The following is a 21,086-nucleotide window of genomic DNA, read 5'->3' on the forward strand; positions in this document are numbered from 1 at the left end:
TTGAGGTGCTTGTGGTAAGGTGGTATTCCTTTGGAGTCGAAGCCAGGGACTAACCTCTCATCTCGAGTTGATTTTTGGTCCACGGAGCTCTTTCGTGTTGCTACAGTGACCTCAGGATCCCTCTAGCCTTGAAACAGTGTTCTTGGGGTTTCTCTGGAGTGCCATCAAGGAAATCAAGGCTCCTTTCATGTGTGATGTGCAACACGGAATTGCTCTGCACGCAGTGCAGGGGAATCGTGCCTCATCTCGCGGCGAGGGGGAAGTCTCATGGTTTTTCTCGAGTTGCGGCGGGAACCTGGGGTATATTCTCGAGTTCCGACGGGGATAGCCCTTCCACCCACGTGTTTGTTCAGCGACGTCAGGACTCCTGCCTAGTTGCGAGGGACAACTCGGGATTCTCCTCGAGGCTTGGCAGGGCAATTGGGACGCCTCTCCAGCTGAGGCGGGAGACCAAGGGTCCCTTTCGACGTGCCACAGGAATCCTGGGACTCCTATCAAGTTTCACGAGGAGTCAGGCATCGTCTCCTTTGGAGGCACTGATCTCCGCGTACCTCTGGAGTTTTCAAAGGATGTGAGGCCTCCGGTCGCGATGAGGTGGGGAACTAGGTCTTTCTCTGTGGTCTCCACAGGGGATTCGGACATCCTTTCATCTTGGGAGATGCAAGACGAGCCTGCATTCAAGTCACTGCAGGAATATCCGGCCTTATTTCGAGTCAGGGCATCGCGGTGTCCATTCCACTTGAGGCCGCAAACTCAGGGTCCCTGTCACATACCTAGAGCTGAGAGAAGCCTCCTCTTGAGGTGCTTGTGGTAAGGTTGTATTCCTCTGGAGTCGAAGCCAGGGACTAACCTCTCATCTCGAGTTGATTTTTGGTCCACGGAGCTCTTTCATGTTGCTACAGTGACCTCAGGATCCCTCTAGCCTTGAAACAGTATTCTTGGGTTTTCTCTGGAGTGCCATCAAGGAAATCAAGGCTCCTTTCATGTGTGATGTGCAGCACGGAATTGCTCTGCACGCAGTCCAGGGGAATCGGGCCTCATCTAGCGGCGAGGGGGAAGTCTCATGGTTTTTCTCGAGTTGCGGCGGGAACCTGGGCTATATTCTCGAGTTACGTCGGGGATGGCCCTTCTACACACGTGTTTGTTCAGCGACGGCAGGACTCCTGCCTAGTTGCGAGGGACAACTCGGGATTCTCCTCGAGGCTTGGCAGGGCAATTGGGACGCCTCTCCAGCTGAGGCGGGAGACCAAGGGTCCCTTTCAACGTGCCACAGGAATCCTGGGACTCCTATAAAGTTTCACGAGGAGTCAGGCATCGTCTCCTTTGGAGGCACTGATCTCCAAGTAGCTCTGGAGTTTTCAAAGGATGTGAGGCCTCCGGTCGCGATGAGCTGGGGAACTAGGTCTTTCTCTGTGGTCTCCACAGGGGATTCAGACATCCTTTCGTCTTGGGAGATGCAAGACGAGCCTGCATTCAAGTCACTGTAGGGATATCCGGCCTTATTTCGAGCCAGGGCATCGCGGTGTCCATTCCACTTGAGGCCGCAAACTCAGGGTCCCTCTCACATAGCTAGAGCTGCGAGAAGCCTCCTCTTGAGGTGCTTGTGGTAAGGTGGTATTCCTCTGGATTCGAAGCCAGGGACTAACCTCTCATCTCGAGTTGATTCTTTGTCCATGGAGCTCTTTCGTGTTGCTACAGTGACGTAAGGATCCCTCTAGCCTTGAAACAGTGTTTTTGGGGTTTCTCTGGAGTGCCATCAAGGAAATCAAGGCTCCTTTCATGTGTGATGTGCAACACGGAATTGCTCTGCACGCAGTGCAGGGGAATGGGGCCTCATCTCGCGGCGAGGGGGAAGTCTCATGGCTTTCTCGAGTTGTGGCGGGAACCTGGGGTATATTCTCGAGTTACGACGGGATGGCCCTTCCAGCCACGTGTTTGTTCAGCGACGTCAGGACTCCTGCCTAGTTGCGAGGGACAACTCGTGATTCTCCTCGAGGCTTGGCAGGGCAATTGGGACGCCTCTCCAGCTGAGGCGGGAGACCAAGGGTCCCTTTCCACGTGCCACAGGAATCCTGGGACTCCTATCAAGTTTCACGAGGACTCAGGCATCGTCTCCTTTGGAGGCACTGATCTCCGCGTACCTCTGGAGTTTTCAAAGGATGTGAGGCCTCCGGTCGCGATGAGCTGGGGAACTAGGTCTTTCTCTGTGTTCTCCACAGGGGATTCAGACATCCTTTCGTCCTGGGAGATGCAAGACGAGCCTGTATTCAAGTCACTGCAGGGATATCCGGCCTTATTTCGAGTCAGGGCATCGCGGTGTCCATTCCAGTTGAGGCCGCAAACTCAGGGTCCCTCTCACATACCTAGAGCTGAGAGAAGCCTCCTCTTGAGGTGCTTGTGGTAAGGTGGTATTCCTTTGGAGTCGAAGCCAGGGACTAACCTCTCATCTCGAGTTGATTTTTGGTCCACGGAGCTCTTTCGTGTTGCTACAGTGACCTCAGGATCCCTCTAGCCTTGAAACAGTGTTCTTGGGGTTTCTCTGGAGTGCCATCAAGGAAATCAAGGCTCCTTTCATGTGTGATGTGCAACACGGAATTGCTCTGCACGCAGTGCAGGGGAATCGTGCCTCATCTCGCGGCGAGGGGGAAGTCTCATGGTTTTTCTCGAGTTGCGGCGGGAACCTGGGGTATATTCTCGAGTTCCGACGGGGATAGCCCTTCCACCCACGTGTTTGTTCAGCGACGTCAGGACTCCTGCCTAGTTGCGAGGGACAACTCGGGATTCTCCTCGAGGCTTGGCAGGGCAATTGGGACGCCTCTCCAGCTGAGGCGGGAGACCAAGGGTCCCTTTCGACGTGCCACAGGAATCCTGGGACTCCTATCAAGTTTCACGAGGAGTCAGGCATCGTCTCCTTTGGAGTCACTGATCTCCGCGTACCTCTGGAGTTTTCAAAGGATGTGAGGCCTCCGGTCGCGATGAGGTGGGGAACTAGGTCTTTCTCTGTGGTCTCCACAGGGGATTCGGACATCCTTTCATCTTGGGAGATGCAAGACGAGCCTGCATTCAAGTCACTGCAGGAATATCCGGCCTTATTTCGAGTCAGGGCATCGCGGTGTCCATTCCAGTTGAGGCCGCAAACTCAGGGTCCCTGTCACATACCTAGAGCTGAGAGAAGCCTCCTCTTGAGGTGCTTGTGGTAAGGTTGTATTCCTCTGGAGTCGAAGCCAGGGACTAACATCTCATCTCGAGTTGATTTTTGGTCCACGGAGCTCTTTCTTGTTGCTACAGTGACCTCAGCATCCCTCTAGCCTTGAAACAGTGTTCTTGGGGTTTCTCTGGAGTGTCCTCAAGGAAATCAAGGCTCCTTTCATGTGTGATGTGCAACACGGAATTGCTCTGCACACAGTGCAGGGGAATCGGGCCTCATCTCGCGGCGAGGGGGAAGTCTCATGGTTTTTCTCGAGTTGCGACGGTTACCTGGGGTATATTCTCGAGTTACGACGGGGATGGCCCTTCCACACACGTGTTTCTTCAGCGACTTCAGGACTCCTGCCTAGTTGCGAGGGACAACTCGGGATTCTCCTCGAGGCTTGGCAGGGCAATTGGGACGCCTCTCCAGCTGAGGCGGGAGACCAAGGGTCCCTTTCCACGTGCCACAGGAATCCTTTGACTCCTATCAAGTTTCACGAGGAGTCAGGCATCGTCTCCTTTGGAGGCACTGATCTCCGCGTACCTCTGGAGTTTTCAAAGGATGTGAGGCCTCCGGTTGCGATGAGGTGGGGAACTAGGTCTTTCTCTGTGGTCTCCACAGGGGATTCAGACATCCTTTCGTCTTGGGAGATGCAAGACGAGCCTGCATTCAAGTCACTGTAGGGATATCCGGCCTTATTTCGAGCCAGGGCATCGCGGTGTCCATTCCACTTGAGGCCGCAAACTCAGGGTCCCTCTCACATAGCTAGAGCTGCGAGAAGCCTCCTCTTGAGGTGCTTGTGGTAAGGTGGTATTCCTCTGGATTCGAAGCCAGGGACTAACCTCTCATCTCGAGTTGATTCTTTGTCCATGGAGCTCTTTCGTGTTGCTACAGTGACGTAAGGATCCCTCTAGCCTTGAAACAGTGTTTTTGGGGTTTCTCTGGAGTGCCATCAAGGAAATCAAGGCTCCTTTCATGTGTGATGTGCAACACGGAAATGCTCTGCACGCAGTGCAGGGGAATGGGGCCTCATCTCGCGGCGAGGGGGAAGTCTCATGGCTTTCTCGAGTTGCGGCGGGAACCTGGGGTATATTCTCGAGTTACGACGGGATGGCCCTTCCACCCACGTGTTTGTTCAGCGACGTCAGGACTCCTGCCTAGTTGCGAGGGACAACTCGTGATTCTCCTCGAGGCTTGGCAGGGCAATTGGGACGCCTCTCCAGCTGAGGCGGGAGACCAAGGGTCCCTTTCCACGTGCCACAGGAATCCTGGGACTCCTATCAAGTTTCACGAGGACTCAGGCATCGTCTCCTTTGGAGGCACTGATCTCCGCGTACCTCTGGAGTTTTCAAAGGATGTGAGGCCTCCGGTCGCGATGAGCTGGGGAACTAGGTCTTTCTCTGTGTTCTCCACAGGGGATTCAGACATCCTTTCGTCTTGGGAGATGCAAGACGAGCCTGTATTCAAGTCACTGCAGGGATATCCTGCCTTATTTCGAGTCAGGGCATCGCGGTGTCCATTCCACTTGAGGCCGCAAACTCAGGGTCCCTCTCACATACCTAGAGCTGAGAGAAGCCTCCTCTTGAGGTGCTTGTGGTAAGGTGGTATTCCTTTGGAGTCGAAGCCAGGGACTAACCTCTCATCTCGAGTTGATTTTTGGTCCACGGAGCTCTTTCGTGTTGCTACAGTGACCTCAGGATCCCTCTAGCCTTGAAACAGTGTTCTTGGGGTTTCTCTGGAGTGCCATCAAGGAAATCAAGGCTCCTTTCATGTGTGATGTGCAACACGGAATTGCTCTGCACGCAGTGCAGGGGAATCGTGCCTCATCTCGCGGCGAGGGGGAAGTCTCATGGTTTTTCTCGAGTTGCGGCGGGAACCTGGGGTATATTCTCGAGTTCCGACGGGGATAGCCCTTCCACCCACGTGTTTGTTCAGCGACGTCAGGACTCCTGCCTCGTTGCGAGGGACAACTCGGGATTCTCCTCGAGGCTTGGCAGGGCAATTGGGACGCCTCTCCAGCTGAGGCGGGAGACCAAGGGTCCCTTTCGACGTGCCACAGGAATCCTGGGACTCCTATCAAGTTTCACGAGGAGTCAGGCATCGTCTCCTTTGGAGTCACTGATCTCCGCGTACCTCTGGAGTTTTCAAAGGATGTGAGGCCTCCGGTCGCGATGAGGTGGGGAACTAGGTCTTTCTCTGTGGTCTCCACAGGGGATTCGGACATCCTTTCATCTTGGGAGATGCAAGACGAGCCTGCATTCAAGTCACTGCAGGAATATCCGGCCTTATTTCGAGTCAGGGCATCGCGGTGTCCATTCCACTTGAGGCCGCAAACTCAGGGTCCCTGTCACATACCTAGAGCTGAGAGAAGCCTCCTCTTGAGGTGCTTGTGGTAAGGTTGTATTCCTCTGGAGTCGAAGCCAGGGACTAACATCTCATCTCGAGTTGATTTTTGGTCCACGGAGCTCTTTCTTGTTGCTACAGTGACCTCAGCATCCCTCTAGCCTTGAAACAGTGTTCTTGGGATTTCTCTGGAGTGCCATCAAGGAAATCAAGGCTCCTTTCATGTGTGATGTGCAACACGGAATTGCTCTGCACGCAGTGCAGGGGAATCGGGCCTCATCTCGCGGCGAGGGGGAAGTCTCATGGTTTTTCTCGAGTTGCGACGGGAACCTGGGGTATATTCTCGAGTTACGACGGGGATGGCCCTTCCACACACGTGTTTCTTCAGCGACTTCAGGACTCCTGCCTAGTTGCGAGGGACAACTCGGGATTCTCCTCGAGGCTTGGCAGGGCAATTGGGACGCCTCTCCAGCTGAGGCGGGAGACCAAGGGTCCCTTTCCACGTGCCACAGGAATCCTTTGACTCCTATCAAGTTTCACGAGGAGTCAGGCATCGTCTCCTTTGGAGGCACTGATCTCCGCGTACCTCTGGAGTTTTCAAAGGATGTGAGGCCTCCGGTTGCGATGAGGTGGGGAACTAGGTCTTTCTCTGTGGTCTCCACAGGGGATTCAGACATCCTTTCGTCTTGGGAGATGCAAGACGAGCCTGCATTCAAGTCACTGTAGGGATATCCGGCCTTATTTCGAGCCAGGGCATCGCGGTGTCCATTCCACTTGAGGCCGCAAACTCAGGGTCCCTCTCACATAGCTAGAGCTGAGAGAAGACTCCTCTTGAGGTGCTTGTGGTAAGGTGGTATTCCTCTGGATTCGAAGCCAGGGACTAACCTCTCATCTCGAGTTGATTCTTGGTCCATGGAGCTCTTTCGTGTTGCTACAGTGACGTCAGGATCCCTCTAGCCTTGAAACAGTGTTTTTGGGGTTTCTCTGGAGTGCCATCAAGGAAATCAAGGCTCCTTTCATGTGTGATGTGCAACACTGAATTGCTCTGCACGCAGTGCAGGGGAATGGGGCCTCATCTCGCGGCGAGGGGGAAGTCTCATGGCTTTCTCGAGTTGCGGCGGGAACCTGGGGTATATTCTCGAGTTACGACGGGATGGCCCTTCCACCCACGTGTTTGTTCAGCGACGTCAGGACTCCTGCCTAGTTGCGAGGGACAACTCGGGATTCTCCTCGAGGCTTGGCAGGGCAATTGGGACGCCTCTCCAGCTGAGGCGGGAGACCAAGGGTCCCTTTCCACGTGCCACAGGAATCCTGGGACTCCTATCAAGTTTCACGAGGACTCAGGCATCGTCTCCTTTGGAGGCACTGATCTCCGCGTACCTCTGGAGTTTTCAAAGGATGTGAGGCCTCCGGTCGCGATGAGCTGGGGAACTAGGTCTTTCTCTGTGTTCTCCACAGGGGATTCAGACATCCTTTCGTCTTGGGAGATGCAAGACGAGCCTGTATTCAAGTCACTGCAGGGATATCCGGCCTTATTTCGAGTCAGGGCATCGCGGTGTCCATTCCACTTGAGGCCGCAAACTCAGGGTCCCTCTCACATACCTAGAGCTGAGAGAAGCCTCCTCTTGAGGTGCTTGTGGTAAGGTGGTATTCCTCTGGAGTCGAAGTCAGGGACTAACCTCTCATCTCGAGTTAATTTTTGGTCCACGGAGCTCTTTCGTGTTGCTACAGTGACCTTAGTTTCCCTCTAGCCTTGAAACAGTGTTCATGGGGTTTCTCTGGAGTGCCATCAAGGAAATCAAGGCTCCTTTCATGTGTGATGTGCAACACGGAATTGCTCTGCACGCAGTGCAGGGGAATCGGGCCTCATCTCGCGGCGAGGGGGAAGTCTCATTGTTTTTCTCGAGTTGCGGCGGGAACCTGGGATATATTCTCGAGTTACGACGGGGATGGCCCGTCCACCCACGTGTTTCTTCAGCGACGTCAGGACTCCTGCATAGTTGCGACGGACAACTCGGGATTCTCCTCGAGGCTTGGCAGGGCAATTGGGACGCCTCTCCAGCTGAGGCGGGAGACCAAGGGTCCCTTTCCACGTACCACAGGAATCCTGGAACTCCTATCAAGATTCATGAGGAGTCAGGCATCGTCTCCTTTGGAGGCACTGATCTCCGCGTACCTCTGGAGTTTTCAAAGGATGTGAGGCCTCCGGTCGCGATGAGCTGGGGAACTAGGTCTTTCTCTGTGGTCTCCACAGGGGATTCAGACATCCTTTCGTCTTGGGAGATGCAAGACGAGCCTGCATTCAAGTCACTGCAGGGATATCCGGCCTTATTTCGAGTCAGGGCATCGCGGTGTCCATTCCACTTGAGGCCGCAAACTCAGGGTACCTCTCACAAAGCTAGAGCTGAGAGAAGCCTCCTCTTGAGGTGCTTGTGGTAAGGTGGTATTCCTCTGGAGTCGAAGCCAGGGACTAACCTCTCATCTCGAGTTGATTTTTGGTCCACGGAGCTCTTTCGTGTTGCTACAGTGATGTCAGGATCCCTCTAGCCTTGAAACAGTGTTCTTGGGGTTTCTCTGGAGTGCCATCAAGGAAATCAAGGCTCCTTTCATGTGTGATGTGCAACACGGAATTGCTCTGCACGCAGTGCAGGGGAATCGGGCCTCATCTCGCGGTGAGGGGGAAGTCTCATGGTTTTTCTCGAGTTGCGGCGGGAACCTGGGGTATATTCTCGAGTTCCGACGGGGATGGCCCTTCCACCCACGTGTTTGTTCAGCGACGGCAGGACTCGTGCCTAGTTGCGAGGAACAACTCGGGATTCTCCTCGAGGCTTGGCAGGGCAATTGGGACGCCTCTCCAGCTGAGGCGGGAGACCAAGGGTCCCTTTCAACGTGCCACAGGAATCCTGGGACTCCTATCAAGTTTTACGAGGAGTCAGGCATCGTCTCTTTGGAGGCACTGATCTCCGCGTACCTCTGGAGTTTTCAAAGGATGTGAGGCCTCCGGTCGCGATGATGTGGGGAACTAGGTCTTTCTCTGTGGTCTCCACAGCGGATTCAGAAATCCTTTCTTCTTGGGCGATGCAAGACGAGCCTGCATTCAAGTCACTGCAGGGATATCCGGCCTTATTTCGAGTCAGGGCATCGCGGTGTCCATTCCACTTGAGGCTGCAAACTCAGGGTCCCTCTCACATAGCTAGAGCTGAGAGAAGCCTCCTCTTGAGGTGCTTGTGGTAAGGTGGTATTCCTCTGGAGTCGAAGCCAGGGACTAACCTCTCATCTCGAGTTGATTTTTGGTCCACGGAGCTCTTTCGTGTTGCTACAGTGACCTCAGGATCCCTCTAGCCTTGAAACAGTGTTCTTGGGGTTTCTCTGGAGTGCCATCAAGGAAATCAAGGCTCCTTTCATGTGTGATGTGCAACACGGAATTGCTCTGCATGCAGTGCAGGGGAATCGGGCCTCATCTTGCGGCGAGGGGGAAGTCTCATGGTTTTTCTCGAGTTGCGGGAGAACCTGGGGTATATTCTCGAGTTACGACGGGGATGGCCCTTCCACCCAAGTGTTTATTCAGCGACGTCAGGACTCCTGCCTAGTTGCGAGGGACAACTCGGGATTCTCCTCGAGGCTTGGCAGGGCAATTGGAACGCCTCTCCAGCTGAGGCGGGAGACCAAGGGTCCCGTTCCGCGTGCCACAGGAATCCTGGGACTCCTATCAAGTTTCGCGAGGACTCAGGCATCGTCTCCTTTGGAGGCACTGATCTCAGTGTACCTCTGGAGTGTTCAAAGTATGTGAGGCCTCCGGTCGCGATGAGGTGGGGAACTAGGTCTTTCTCTGTGGTCTCCACAGGGGATTCAGACATCCTTTCATCTTCGGAGATGCAAGACGAGCCTGCATACAAGTCACTGCAGGGATATCCGGCCTTATTTCGAGTCAGGGCATCGCGGTGTCCATTCCACTTGAGGCCGCAAACTCAGGGTCCCTCTCACATACCTAGAGCTGAGAGAAGCCTCCTCTTGAGGTGCTTGTGGTAAGGTGGTTTCCTCTGGAGTCGAAGCCAGGGACTAACCTCTCATCTCGTGTTGATTTTTGGTCCACGGAGCTCTTTTGTGTTGCTACAGTGACATCAGGATCCCTCTAGCCTTGGAAGAGTGTTCTTTTGGTTTCTCTGGAGTGCCATCAAGGAAATCAAGGATCCTTTCATGTGTGATGTGCAACACGGAATTGCTCTGCACGCAGTGCAGGGGAATCGGGCCTCATCTCGCGGCGAAGGGGAAGTCTCATGGTTTTTCTCGAGTTGCGGCGGGAACCTGGGGTATATTCTCGAGTTACGACGGGGATGGCCCTTCCACCCACGTGTTTGTTCAGCGACGTCAGGACTCCTGCCTAGTTGCGAGGGACAACTCGGGATTCTCCTCGAGGCTTGGCAGGGCAATTGGGACGCCTCTCCAGCTGAGGCAGGAGACCAAGGGTCCTTTTCCACGTGCCACAGGAATCCTGGGACTCCTATCAAGTTTCACGAGGAGTCAGGCATCGTCTCCTTTGGAGGCACTGATCTGCGCGTACCTCTGGAGTTTTCAAAGGATGTGAGGCCTCCGGTCGCGATGAGGTGGGGAACTAGGTCTTTCTCTGTGGTCTCCACATGGGATTCAGACATCCTTTCGTTTTGGGAGATGCAAGACGAGCCTGTATTCAAGTCACTGCAGGGATAACCGGCCTTATTTCGAGTCAGGGCATCGCGGTGTCCATTGAACTTGAGGCCGCAAACTCAGGGTCCCTCTCACATACCTAGAGCTGAGAGAAGCCTCCTCTTGAGGTGCTTGTGCTAAGGTGGTATTCCTCTGGAGTCGAAGCCAGGGACTAACCTCTCATCTCGAGTTGATTTTTGGTCCACGGAGCTCTTTCGTGTTGCTACATGACCTCAGGATCCCTCTAGCCTTGAAACAGTGTTCTTAGGGTTTCTCTGGAGTGACATCAAGGAAATCAAGGCTCCTTTCATGTGTGATGTGCAACACAGAATTGCTCTGCACGCAGTGCCGGGAAATCGGGCCTAATCTCACGGTGAGGGGGAAGTCTCATGGTTTTTCTGGAGTTGCGGCGGGAACCTGGTGTATATTCTCGAGTTACGGCGGGAATGGCCCTTCCACACACGTGTTTGTTCAGCGACGTTAGGACTCCTGCCTAGTTGCGAGGGACAACTCGGGATTCTCCTCGAGGCTTGGCAGGGCAATTGGGACGCCTCTCCAGCTGAGGCGGGAGACCGAGGGTCCCTTTCCACGTGCCACAGGCATCCTGGGACTCCTATCAAGTTTCACGAGGAGTCAGGCATCGTCTCCTTTGGAGGCACTGACCTCCGCATACCTCTGGAGTTTTCAAAGGATGTGAGGCCTCCGGTCACGATGAGGTGGGAAACTAGGTCTTTCTCTGTGGTCTCCACAGGGGATTCAGACATCCTTTCGTCTTGGGAGATGCAAGATGAGCCTGCATTCAAGTCACTGCAGGGATATCCGGCCTTATTTCGAGTCAGGGCATCGCGGTGTCCATTCCACTTGAGGCCACAAACTCAGGGTCCCTCTCACATACCTAGAGCTGAGAGAAGCCTCCTCTTGAGGTGCTTGTGGTAAGGTGGTATTCCTCTGGAGTCGAAGCCAGGGACTAACCTCTCATCTCGAGTTGATTTTTGGTCCACGGAGCTCTTTCGTGTGGCTACAGTGACCTCAGGATCCCTCTAGCCTTGAAACAGTGTTCTTGGGCTTTCTCTGGAGTGCCATCAAGGAAATCAAGGCTCCTTTCATGTGTGATGTGCAACACGGAATTACTCTACACGCAGTGCAGGGGAATCGGGCCTCATCTCGCGGCGAGGGGGAAGTCTCATAGTTTTTCTCGAGTTGCGGCGGGAACCTGGGGTATATTCTCGAGTTACGACGGGGATGGCCCTTCCACCCACGTGTTTGTTCAGCGACGGCAGGACTCCTGCCTAGTTGGGAGGGACAACTCGGGATTCTCCTCGAGGCTTGGCAGGGCAATTGGGACGCCTCTCCAGCTGAGGCGGGAGACCACGGGTCCCTTTCCACGTGCCACAGGAATCCTGGGACTCCTATCAAGTTTCACGAGAAGTCAGGCATCCTCTCCTTTGGAGGCACTGATCTCCGCGTACCTCTGGAGTTTTCAAAGGATGTGAGGCCTCCGGTCGCGATGAGGTGGGGAACTAGGTCTTTCTCTGTGGTCTCCACATGGGATTCAGACATCCTTTCGTCTTGGGAGATGCAAGACGAGCCTGTATGCAAGTCACTGCAGGGATAACCGGCCTTATTTCGAGTCAGGGCATCGCGGGGTCCATTCCACTTGAAGCCGCAAACTCAGGGTCCTTCTCACATACCTAGAGCTGAGAGAAGCCTCCTCTTGAGGTGCTTGTGGTAAGGTGGTATTTCTTGGAGTCGAAGCCAGGGACTAACCTCTCATCTCGAGTTGATTTTTGGTCCACGGAGCTCTTTCGTGTTGCTACAGTGACCTCAGGATCCCTCTAGCCTTGAAACAGTGTTCTTGGGGTTTCTCTGGAGTGCCATCAAGGAAATCAAGGCTCCTTTCATGTGTGATGTGCAACACGGAATTGCTCTGCACGCAGTGCAGGGGAATCGGGCCTCATCTCGCGGCGAGGGGGAAGTCTCATGGTTTTTCTCGAGTTGCGGTGGGAACCTGGGGTATATTCTCGAGTTACGACGGGGATGGCACTTCCACCCACGTGTTTGTTCAGCCACGTCAGGACTCCTGCCTAGTGGCGAGGGACAACTCGGGATTCTCCTCGAGGCTTGGCAGGGCAATTGGGACGCCTCTCCAGCTGAGGCGGGAGACCAAGGGTCCCTTTCCACGTGCCACAGGAATTCTGGGACTCCTATCAAGTTTCACGAGGAGTCAGGCATCGTCTCCTTTGGAGGCACTGATCTCCGCATACCTCTGGAGTTTTCAAAGGATGTGAGGCCTCCGGTCGCGATGAGGTGGGGAACTAGGTCTTTCTCTGTGGTCTCCACAGGGGATTCAGACATCCTTTCGTCTTGGGAGATGCAAGACGAGCCTGCATTCAAGTCACTGCAGGGATATCCGGCCTTATTTCGAGTCAGGGCATCGCGGTGTCCATTCCACTTGAGGCCGCAAACTCAGGGTCCCTCTCACATACCTAGAGCTGAGAGAAGCCTCCTCTTGAGTTGCTTGTGGTAAGGTGGTATTCCTCTGGAGTCGAAGGCACGGACTAACCTCTCATCTCGAGTTGATTTTCGGTCCACCGAGCTCTTTTGTGTTGCTACCGTGACCTCAGGATCCCTCTAGCCTTGAAACAGTGTTCTTGGGGTTTCTCTGGAGTGCCATCAAGGAAATCAAGGCTCCTTTAATGTGTGATGTGCAACACGGAATTGCTCTGCACGCAGTGCAGGGGAATCGTGCCTCATCTCGCGGCGAGGGGGAAGTCTCATGGTTTTTCTCGAGTTGTGGCGGGAACCTGGGGTATATTCTCGAGTTACGACGGGGATGGCCCTTACACACACGTGTTTGTTCAGCGACGTCAGGTCTCCTGCCTAGTTGCGAGGGACAACTCGGGATTCTCCTCGAGGCTTGGCAGGGCAATTGGGACGCCTCTCCAGCTGAGGCGGGAGACCAAGGGTCCCTTTCCACGTGCCACAGGAATCCTGGGACTCCTATGAAGTTTCACGAGGAGTCAGGCATCGTCTCCTTTGGAGGCACTGATCTCCGCGTACCTCTGGAGTTTTCAAAGGATGTGAGGCCTCTGGTCGCGATGAGGTGGGGAACTAGGTCTTTCTCTGTGGTCTCCACAGGGGATTCAGACATCCTTTCGTCTTGGGAGATGCAAGATGAGCCTGCATTCAAGTCACTGCAGGAATATCCGGCCTTATTTCGAGTCAGGGCATCGCGGTGTCCATTCCACTTGAGGCCGCAATCTCAGGGTCCCTCTCATATAGCTAGAGCTGAGAGAAGCCTCCTCTTGAGGTGCTTGTGGTAAGGTGGTATGCCTCGGGAGTCGAAGCCAGGGACTCACCTCTCATCTCGAGTTGATTTTTGGTCCACGGAGCTCTTTCGTGTTGCTACAGTGACCTCAGGATACCTCTAGCCTTGAAACAGTGTTCTTGTGGTTTCTCTGGAGTGCCATCAAGGAAATCAAGGCTCCTTTCATGTGTGATGTGCAACACGGAATTGCTCTGCACACAGTGCAGGGGAATCGGGCCTCATCTCGCGGTGAGGGGGAAGTCTCATGGTTTTTCTCGAGTTGCATCGGGAACCTGTGGTATATTCTCGAGTTACGGCGGGAATGGCCCTTCCACACACGTGTTTTTTCAGTGACGTCAGGACTCCTGCCTAGTTGCGAGGGACAACTCGGGATTCTCCTCGAGGCTTGGCAGGGCAATTGGGACGCCTCTCCAGCTGAGCTGGGAGACCAAGGGTCCCTTTCCACGTGCCACAGGAATCCTGGGACTCCTATCAAGTTTCACGAGGAGTCAGGCATCGTCTCCTTTGGAGGCACTGACCTCCGCATACCTCTGGAGTTTTCAAAGGATGTGAGGCCTCCAGTCACGATGAGGTGGGGAACTAGGTCTTTCTCTGTGGTCTCCACAGGGGATTCAGACATCCTTTCGTCTTGGGAGATGCAAGATGAGCCTGCATTCAAGTCACTGCAGGGATATCCGGCCTTATTTCGAGTCAGGGCATAGCAGTGTCCATTCCACTTGAGGCCACAAACTCATGGGCCCTCTCACATAGGTAGAGCTGAGAGAAACCTCCACTTGAGGTGCGTGTGGTAAGGTGGTATTCCTCTGGAGTCGAAGCCAGGGACTAACCTCTCATTTCGAGTTGATTTTTGGTCCACGGAGCTCTTTCGTGTTGCTACAGTGACCTCAGGATCCCTCTAGCCTTGAAACAGTGTTCTTGGGTTTTCTCTGGAGTGCCATCAAGGAAATCAAGGCTCCTTTCATGTGTGATGTGCAACACGGAATTGCTCTGCACTCAGTGCAGGGGAATCGGGCCTCATCTCGCGCGAGGGGGAAGTCTCATGGTTTTTCTCGAGTTGCGGCGAGAACCTGGGGTATATTCTCGAGTTACGACGGGGATGGCCCTTCCACCCACGTGTTTGTTCAGCGACGGCAGGACTCCTGCCTAGTTGCGAGGGAAAATTCGGGATTCTCTTCGAGGCTTGGCAGGGAAATTGGGACGCCTCTCCACCTGAGGCGGGAGACCAAGGGTTCCTTTCCACGTGCTACAGGAATCCTGGGACTCCTATCAAGTTTCACGAGGAGTCAGGCATCGTCTCCCTTGGAGGCACTGATCTCCGCGTACGTCTGGAGTTTTCAAAGGATGTGAGGCCTCCGGTCGCGATGAGGTGGGGAACTAGGTCTTTCTCTGTGGTCTCCACAGGGGATTCAGACATCCTTTCATCTTGGGAGATGCAAGACGAGCCTGCATTCAAGTCACTGCAGGAATATCCGGCCTTATTTCGAGTCAGGGCATCGCGGTGTCCATTCCACTTGAGGCCGCAATCTCAGGGTCCCTCTCATATAGCTAGAGCTGAGAGAAGCCTCCTCTTGAGGTGCGTGTGGTAAGGTGGTATTCCTCTGGAGTCGAAGCCAGGGACTAACCTCTCATTTCGAGTTGATTTTTGGTCCACGGAGCTTTTTCGTGTTGCTACAGTGACCTCAGCATCCCTCTAGCCTTGAAACAGTGTTCTTGGGTTTTCTCTGGAGTGCCATCAAGGAAATCAAGGCTCCTTTCATGTGTGATGTGCAACACGGAATTGCTCTGCACTCAGTGCAGGGGAATCGGGCCTCATCTCGCGCGAGGGGGAAGTCTCATGGTTTTTCTCGAGTTGCGGCGGGAACCTGGGGTATATTCTCGAGTTATGACGGGGATGGCCCTTCCACCCACGTGTTTCTTCAGCGAAGTCAGGACTCCTGCCTAGTTGCAAGGGACAACTCGGTATTCTCCTCGAGGCTTGGCAGGGCAATTGGGACGCCTCTCCAGCTGAGGCGGGAGACCAAGGGTCCCTTTCCACGTGCCACAGGAATCCTGGGACCCCTATCAAGTTTCACGAGCAGTCAGGCATCGTCTCCTTTGGAGGCACTGTTCTCCGCGTACCTCTGGAGTTTTCAAAGGATTTGAGGCCTCCAGTCGCGATGAGGTGGGGAACTAGGTATTTCTCTGTGGTCTCCTCAGGGTATTCAGACATCCTTTCGTCTTGGGAGATGCAAGACGAGCCTGCATTCAAGTCACTGCAGGGATATCCGGCCTTATTTCGAGTCAGGGCATCGAGGTGCCCTTTCCACTTGAGGCCGCAAACTCAGGTTCCCTCTCACATAGCTAGAGCTGAGAGAAGCCTCCTCTTGAGGTGCTTGTGGTAAGGTGGTATTCCTCTGGAGTCGAAGCCAGGGAATAACCTCTCATCTCGAGTTGATTCTTGGTCCACAGAGCTCTTTCGTGTTGCTTCAGTGTCCTCAGGATCCCTCTAGCCTTGAAACAGTGTTCTTGGGGTTTCTCTGGAGTGCCATCAAGGAAATCAAGGCTCCTTTCATGTGTGATGTGCAACGCGGAATTGCTCTGCACGCAGTGCAGGGGAATCGGGCCTCATCTCGCGGCGAGGGGGAAGTCTCATGGTTTTTCTCGAGTTGCGGCGGGAACCTGGGGTGTATTCTCGAGTTACGACGGGGATGGCCCTTCCACCCACGTGTTTGTTCAGCAACGTAAGGACTCCTGCCTAGTTGCGAGGGACAACTCGGGATTCTCCTCGAGGCTTGGCAGGGCAATTGGGACGCCTCTCCAGCTGAGGCGGGAGACCATGGGTCCCTTTCCAAGTGCCACAGGAATCCTGGGACTCGTATCAAGTTTCACGAGGAGTCAGGCATCGTCTCCTTTGGAGGCACTGATCTCCGCGTACCTCTGGAGTTTTCATAGGATGTGAGGCCTCCGGTCGCGATGAGGTGGGGAACTAGGTGTTTCTCTGTGGTCTCCACAGGGGATTCAGACATCCTTTCGTCTTGGCAGATGAAAGACGAGCCTGCATTCAAGTCACTGCGGGGATATCCGGCCTTATTTCGAGTCAGGGCGTCGCGGTGTCCATTTCACTTGAGGCCACAAGCTCAGGTTCCCTCTCCCATAGCTAGAGCTGAGAGAAGCCTCCTCTTGAGGTGCTTGTGGTAAGGTGGTATTCCTCTGGAGTCGAAGCCAGGGACAAACCTCTCATCTCGAGTTGATTTTTGGTCCACGGAGCTCTTTCGTGTTGCTACAGTGACCTCAGGATCCCTCTAGCCTTGAAACAGTGTTCTTGGGGTTTCTCTGTAGTGCCATCAAGGAAATCAAGTCTTCTTTCATGTTTGATGTGCAACACGGAATTGCTCTGCATGCAGTGGAGGGGAATCGGGCCTCATCTCACGGCGAGGGGGAAGTCTCATGGTTTTTCTAGAGTTGCGGCGAGAACCTGGGGTATATTCCCGAGTTACGACGGGGATGGCCCTTCCACCCACGTGTTTGTTCAGCGACGGCAGGACTCCTGCCTAGTTGCGAGGGAAAACTCGGGATTCTCCTCGAGGCTTGGCAGGGCAATTGGGACGCCTCTCCACCTGAGGCGGGAGACCAAGGGTTCCTTTCCACGTGCTACAGGAATCCTGGGACTCCTATCAAGTTTCACGAGGAGTCAGGCATCGTCTCCCTTGGAGGCACTGATCTCCGCGTACGTCTGGAGTTTTCAAAGGATGTGAGGCCTCCGGTCGCCAAGAGGTGGGGAACTAGGTCTTTCTCTGTGGTCTCCACAGGGGATTCAGACATCCTTTCGTCTTGGGAGATGCAAGACGAGCCTGCATTCAAGTCACTGCAGGGATATCCGGCCTTATTTCGAGTCAGGGCATCGCGGTGTCTATTCCACTTGAGGCCGCAAACTCAGGGTCCCTCTCACATACCTAGAGCTGAGAGAAGCCTCCTATTGAGGTGCTTGTGGTAAGGTGGTATTCCTCTGGAGTCGAAGCCAGGGACTAACCTCTCATCTCGAGTTGATTTTTGGTCCACGGAGCTCTTTCGTGTTGCTACAGTGACCTCAGGATCCCTCTAGCCTTGAAACAGTGTTCTTGGGGTTTCTCTGGAGTGCCATCAAGGAAATCAAGGCTCCTTTCATGTGTGCTGTGCAACACGGAATTGCTCTGCACGCAGTGCAGGGGAATCATGCCTCATCTCGCGGCGAGGGGGAAGTCTCATGGTTTTTCTCGAGTTGCGGCGGGAACCTGGGGTATATTCTCGAGTTACGACGGGGATAGCCCTTCCACCCACGTGTTTGTTCAGCGACGTCAGGACTCCTGCCTAGTTGCGAGGGACAACTCGGGATTCTCCTCGAGGCTTGGCAGGGCAATTGGGACGCCTCTCCAGCTGAGGAGGGAGACCAAGGGTCCCTTTCCACGTGCCACAGGAATCCTGGGACTCCTATCAAGTTTCACGAGGAGTCAGGCATCGTCTCCTTTGGAGGCACTGATCTCCGCGTACCTCTGGAGTTTTCAAAGGATGTGAGGCCTCCGGTCGCGATGAGGTGGGGAACTAGGTCTTTCTCTGTGGTCTCCACAGGGGATTCGGACATCCTTTCATCTTGGGAGATGAAAGACGAGCCTGCATTCAAGTCACTGCAGGAATATCCATCCCTATTTCGAGTCAGGGCATCGCGGTGTCCATTACACTTAAGGCCCTAAACTCAGAGTCCCTGTCACATACCTAGAGCTGAGAGAAGCCTCCTCTTGAGGTGCTTATGGTAAGGTGGTATTCCTCTGGAGTCGAAGCCAGGGACTAACATCTCATCTCGAGTTGATTTTTGGTCCACGGAGCACTTTCTTGTTGCTACAGTGACCTCAGCATCCCTCTAGCCTTGAAACAGTGTTCTTGGGATTTCTCTGGAGTGCCATCAAGGAAATCAAGGCTCCTTTCATGTGTGATGTGCAACACGGAATTGCTCTGCACGCAGTGCAGGGGAATCGGGCCTCATCTCGCGGCGAGGGGGAAGTCTCATGGTTTTTCTCGAGTTGCGGCGGGAACCTGGGGTATATTCTCGAGTTACGACGGGGATGGCCCTTCCACACACGTGTTTCTTCAGCGACTTCAGGACTCCTGCCTAGTTGCGAGGGACAACTCGGGATTCTCCTCGAGGCTTGGCAGGGCAATTGGGACGCCTCTCCAGCTGAGGCGGGAGACCAAGGGTCCCTTTCCACGTGCCACAGGAATCCTGGGACTCCTATCAAGTTTCACGAGGAGTCAGGCATCGTCTCCTTTGGAGGCACTGATCTCCGCGTACCTCTGGAGTTTTCAAAGGATGTGAGGCCTCCAGTCGCGATGAGGTGGGGAACTAGGTCTTTCTCTGTGGTCTCCACAGCGGATTCAGACATCCTTTCGTCTTGGGAGATGCAAGACGAGCCTGCATTCAAGTCACTGCAGGGATATCCGGCCTTATTTCGAGTCAGGGCATCGCGGTGTCCATTCCACTTGAGGCCGCAAACTCAGGGTCCCTCTCATATAGCTAGAGCTGAGAGAAGCCTCCTCTTGAGGTGCTTGTGGTAAGGTGGTATTCCTCTGGAGTCGAAGCCAGGGACTAACCTCTCATTTCGAGTTGATTTTTGGTCCACGGAGCTCTTTCGTGTTGCTACAGTGACCTCAGGATCCCTCTAGCCTTGAAACAGTGTTCTTGGGGTTTCTCTGGAGTGCCATCAAGGAAATCAAGGCTCCTTTCATGTGTGATGTGCAACACGGAATTGCTCTGCACACAGTGCAGGGGAATCGGGCCTCATCTCGCGGTGAGGGGGAAGTCTCATGGTTTTTCTCGAGTTGCGGCGGGAACCTGGGGTATATTCTCGAGTTACGACGGGGATGGCCCTTCCACCCACGTGTTTGTTCAGCGACGAAAGGACTCCTGCCTAGTTGCGAGGGACAACTCGGGATTCTCCTCGAGGCTGGCAGTACAATTCGGACGCCTCTCCAGCTGAGGCGGGAGACCATGGGTCCCTTTCCACGTGCCACAGGAATCCTGGGACTCGTATCAAGTTTCACGAGGAGTCAGGCATCGTCTCCTTTGGAGGCACTGATCTCCGCGTACCTCTGGAGTTTTCAAAGGATGTGAGGCCTCCGGTCGCGATGAGGTGGGGAACTAGGTGTTTCTCTGTGGTCTCCACAGGGGATTCAGACATCCTTTCGTCTTGGGAGATGAAAGACGAGCCTGCATTCAAGTCACTGCGGGGATATCCGGCCTTATTTCGAGTCAGGGCGTCGCGGTGTCCATTTCACTTGAGGCCACAAGCTCAGGGTCCCTCTCCCATAGCTAGAGCTGAGAGAAGCCTCCTCTTGAGGTGCTTGTGGTAAGGTGGTATTCCTCTGGAGTCGAAGTCAGGGACAAACCTCTCATCTCGAGTTGATTTTTGGTCCACGGAGCTCTTTCGTGTTGCTACAGTGACCTCAGGATCCCTCTAGCCTTGAAACAGTGTTCTTGGGGTTTCTCTGGAGTGCCATCAAGGAAATCAAGGCTTCTTTCATGTTTGATGTGCAACACGGAATTGCTCTGCATGCAGTGGAGGGGAATCGGGCCTCATCTCACGGCGAGGGGGAAGTCTCATGGTTTTTCTCGAGTTGCGGCGAGAACCTGGGGTATATTCTCGAGTTACGACGGGGATGGCCCTTCCACCCACGTGTTTGTTCAGCGACGGCAGGACTCCTGCCTAGTTGCGAGGGAAAACTCGTGATTCTAATCGAGGCTTGGCAGGGCAATTGGGACGCCTCTCCACCTGAGGCGGGAGACCAAGTGTTCCTTTCCACGTGCTACAGGAATCCTGGGACTCCTATCAAGTTTCACGAGGAGTCAGGCATCGTCTCCCTTGGAGGCACTGATCTCCGCGTACCTCTGGAGTTTTCAAAGGATGTGAGGCCTCCGGTCGCGATGAGGTGGGGAACTAGGTCTTTCTCTGTGGTCTCCACAGGGGATTCAGACATCCTTTCGTCTTGGGAGATGCAAGACGAGCCTGCATTCAAGTCAGTGCAGGGATATTCGGCCTTATTTCGAGTCAGGGCATCGCGGTGTCCATTCCACTTGAGGCCGCAATCGCAGGGTCCCTCTCATATAGCTAGAGCTGAGAGAAGCCTCCTCTTGAGGTGCTTGTGGTAAGGTGGTATGCCTCGGGAGTCGAATCCAGGGACTAACCTCTCATCTCGAGTTGATTTTTGGTCCACGGAGCTCTTTCGTGTTGAAACAGTGACCTCAGGATCCCTCTAGCCTTGAAACAGTGTTCTTGGGGTTTCTCTGGAGTGCCATCAAGGAAATCAAGGCTCCTTTCATGTGTGATGTGCAACACGGAATTGCTCTGCACACAGTGCAGGGGAATCGGGCCTCATCTCGCGGTGAGGGGGAAGTCTCATGGTTTTTCTCGAGTTGCGGCGGGAACCTGGGGTATATTCTCGAGTTACGGCGGGAATGGCCCTTCCACACACGTGTTTGTTCAGTGACGTCAGGACTCCTGCCTAGTTGCGAGGGACAACTCGGGATTCTCCTCG

Source organism: Cervus elaphus, chromosome 18, assembly GCF_910594005.1.
Source record: "Cervus elaphus chromosome 18, mCerEla1.1, whole genome shotgun sequence".
NCBI classification, from domain to species: Eukaryota; Metazoa; Chordata; class Mammalia; order Artiodactyla; family Cervidae; genus Cervus; species Cervus elaphus.